At 35.6% G+C, this 4,084-nt stretch overlaps 1 non-coding gene across 1 annotated transcript; it reads right to left on the bottom strand.

The window, feature by feature from the left end:
• Positions 1-1,488: 1,488 nt before the first annotated feature.
• LOC112495860 (small nucleolar RNA R71) lies at positions 1,489-1,595 on the bottom strand. Its single transcript, XR_003062236.1, has one exon. It is a non-coding gene; the product is annotated as a small nucleolar RNA R71 (small nucleolar RNA).
• Between the last annotated feature and the right edge of the window lie 2,489 nt (positions 1,596-4,084).

The raw sequence follows: 4,084 nt of genomic DNA, 5'->3' as shown, positions 1-4,084 counted from the left end.
GAGGAGGGTTTCCACTCCTCATGAACCATACTCTAATCAATATGGTGCTAAGGGCTTATCGTGCTAAATAGTAATAACCTTGCACAAGGCCGTCGATTGAGCCAGTGCGGTATCTAGACAAGATTATTACTATCTATCGATAAGAAGTCAAAACATCCACAAAAATCAGAGGGGAAGAGAAAGTAAAATTACTAAATAAAGCTCATGGAACATGTTGAGACTTCACCTTCAACCCAAGTTTGAAAGAAAATTAGCTACTCATAATTGAACTAGGGGTAAAATAGAAATTTATTAAAATACGTAGAAAATACAAGATGGGGAAGGAATTACAGAAAATGGAGCTAAAAAATGAATTTAGGGGTGTCAAATTAGGGGGAGCCCCTTTTTATAGATACACTGAATAAATCATGGTCATCCGATTAAAAATAATTTAGATGCTCAGGATTACGCCACGTGTTAACAGTACGCGGTTTGACCACGTGGTTTGAATAATAACTTGGTATCAACAGTGAGGCGGCTTAAATAGTGACGCAGTTTGGTTTTAAATAATTCTGTGTATATGCATGTACTGTACGCATGAGTTTTAGTCCACTAACATGCTGCCACGTCACCAATCAACAGTACATAAGAATTTTACTCCAATAGGATTGTGACACTTCATCAGTCAATGTCATGTCATCGTTCCGTATATGTGAATAGTGTCGTGAACAGTAACATGGACAGTATCATACATGTGAACAATGTCATTTTCCTTTTATGCTTATCCTAAGGTTTTCGATTGTCCTAAGTTCAAAAGTGATGTTTGTTTTGCTATCTGATCTCTCGTTCATTATAAAATGATCATGATGCCTCTAAAATACATAAAATACTTAATTATAATACAACACACATAATTAAATCACAAGAGACTTAAATACATAAAAGTAGGGATGTTAGTGAGACTTGGAGTATAAAATGGCAAGTTTCTCCTTTATAAATATACATTTTCTAGCACTCAACAGATGGCTTAAAAGATGTGGAAAACTTGACACCTCTTGAAGAAATACAACCAGTTAATGGTCGAGAAGGTCAGAATGGAAAAAATGATCAAGGACAACCAGGAAACAACATCATATACATGGCAGACGATAGAGATAGAGCCATTAAAGACTATGCCGTGTCGACCCTTCAAGTCATGCATCCTGGAATAGTTATACCTGAAAATTTTGAGTTTAGATTAGTGATGTGTCAGATGCTACAAACAGTGGGGCAATTTAATGGACTGCCATAAGAAGATCCTCATCTACATCTTAAACTAGTTTTGGAAGTGAATGATACTTTCAAGATTGCTGGAGCATCACAGGAAGCATTAAGGCTCAGACTTTTCTCATTTCTTTGAGAGATCGAGCAAGAGCATGGTTGAATTCTCTACTATTAGATTCTATCACCATATGGAATGACTTGGCTGATAAACTTTTAATGAGATACTTCCCTCCGACCAATAATGCAAATTTCAGGAACGAGATTACATCTTTCAACCAACTTGGAGATGAGAGCTTCTATGATACATAGGAAATATTTAAATAACTACTCAAAAGGTGTCCTCATCATGGTATCCTTTGCTGCATATAGTTTTTAAACTTTTTACAATGGTCTCAACTCAAGCACTAGATTAATGGTGGATACTTCAGCAAATAGAGACTTGTTATTTAAATCCTATAATGAAGCCTATCAAATTTTAGAAAGAATTGCTAACAGCAATTATCAGTGGCCATCAACAAGACAAACTGCAGCAAGAGGAACAACAGGGGTTCCTAATATAGATGCTTTGACAACATTGTCAGCCCAAGTAACCTCGTAAACAAATATGGTGAAGGCTATGACTATTGCTCTAGTAACTGTCAACCAAGTTGCCGAGGTCTCTTGTGTTTATTGCAGAGAATTACACTTATTTAATAAAGGTCCTGGGAATCCAGCTTCAGCCAATTATGTGGACAATTTCAATAGACACAATCAAAGCAATCCGTATTCAAACATCTATAATCCTGGATGGAGGCAGCACCCAAACTTTCATGGAGCAACCAGAATCAGCCTGCAGCAACACCCAGTGGACAAAATAGACCTACTCAACCACCAGGATATTATCAGTAAAATCAAGGGCAAAGAAGCATAACAATGATCAACTCAGCTCCTTTGAAGCTTTGATTAAGGATTATATTGTGAAGAATGAAGTGGTTGTCCAAAGTCATGGTGTATCTTTGAGAAACATGAAAAATCAAATTAGACAGCTTGCTACAACATTAAGCAACAGACCTCAGGGCAGTTTACCCAGCAACACAAAAGACGCAAGAAAAGAAAGGAAAGAGTACTGCAAAGTGATTAACTTGAGATTTGGAAATGATATTCATAGTCCAGTTGGTGTATCAAAAAGAAAAGTTGAGTCTATTTCAATCCAAAGAGAAACTCAAATTGAAGAAAAGCCACAATTCTCCACTTCACTGCACACTAGTGAGAACAGTGCAGCTACAACATCTATAAAAAAATGATTATCTAACTCCTGCGGACAAAAATGCTACAGCACCAGCTCAGAACATGGCAAAAGAGAAGCAGTCTGCACAACCTGTTAAAGCACAGCAGTTTCGGCACCCACCACCCTTTCCTCAAAGGTTCCAGAGACAGTAACAAGACAAGTAGTTCAATAAAATCTTGGGAGTGCTGAAACAACTACATATCAATATGCCTTTTGTGAAAGCTCTAGAGTAAATGTCGAATTATGCAAAGTTTTTTAAGGATATTTTGACAAAGAAAAGAAGACTTGGAAATTTTGAAACAATTACTCTAACACAAGAGTGCAACCGCATGCTTCAAAGCAAGATACCGTAGAAGATGAACAATCCATGAAGCTTCACAATCCCATGCTCCATAGGCACTAAATACAGTGGCAAAGCTGTTAACATGAATATTTCTTTAATAATGATTTTGATCATAACAAACTTGATTAAGTCTTTAAAAGCTTAAATGTTTTTAATACATTTTAAATAAATCGTTATTTTGAAATGGTAAAGGTTTGAACTTAAATGAAAAATGATTTTATGAAATTTGGTTTTCAATTTCATGTCCTTATTAAAATACCTTCTTGATACTGTCGGTAATCCGATATTATGATAACGGCTAACCGATATCAAGCATACTTGGAGATTTAGTTTCTGGACACTGTCGGCGATCCGACATCTTGATAATGGCTAACCGACATAGAATAGAATTCAAGTTTAACTTCTGGACACTAATGGCAAACCGACTTCTTGAAAATAGTAAGCCGACATTTGCTTTGTTGGTAGTGGAAGATAACGGCAATCCGACATTTTTATAACGGTGATCCGATAATTTGAAAATCTATCCAACGGTCACTTGCTCAAGTCAAAACGGTGATCTGACTTCTAGTTAATGGCGATTCAACTTCGAGCAAAAAGTTAATAATAGCTAGTTTTCAACTTCAACTATAAATAATCTCAATCAAATTCAAACAAGAGTTGATCACAACGTTATCATTGAGCAAATTATTGAGCATACAACTTTCATTGAGCTTTAAATTCTTGTATACATTTCATTTACTCACACTTTAGAATTTCATTTGTAATCAAACACATTGTGTCTGAGAGATTTATTTTGTAATCTTTTTTAAAATCAAATTAAAAGGTTGTAAGTGTTGGTGTTGGGATACACTTACGTTAAGAGATTGGAGATAATCTCTTGTTGTAAAGGTTTATTAACACCTTGGCAGTCAATTGTAAGTGTGGTTAAAGTCTTAGAGGCTTGCTTACTGGAATCCTCAAGCCCGGTGAGCTTGGAGGTGTGGACGTAGGCACAATTAACCGAACCATATAAAAATCAAGTGTTTGTTCTCTCTTCCCTTACTCTTTTATTATTGTGCTTGATTAAATTTATTATTTATGTTCTTATTAAGGCAATAGATCAAATTGTTGTGTGGTTTTTTTTTGCATAAGTTTTTAAAATCCCAATTCACCCCCTTGTGTTGCTTAGATAATATTTCATTTGATATCAAAGCGAGGTTCTCTTATTAAGACTGAACTGTCTAGAGTAAAAG

The sequence above is a fragment of the Citrus sinensis genome, chromosome 2 (genome assembly GCF_022201045.2).
Source record: "Citrus sinensis cultivar Valencia sweet orange chromosome 2, DVS_A1.0, whole genome shotgun sequence".
In the NCBI taxonomy this organism is placed as follows: Eukaryota; Viridiplantae; Streptophyta; class Magnoliopsida; order Sapindales; family Rutaceae; genus Citrus; species Citrus sinensis.
This window is presented reverse-complemented; position numbering and strand designations above follow the sequence as displayed.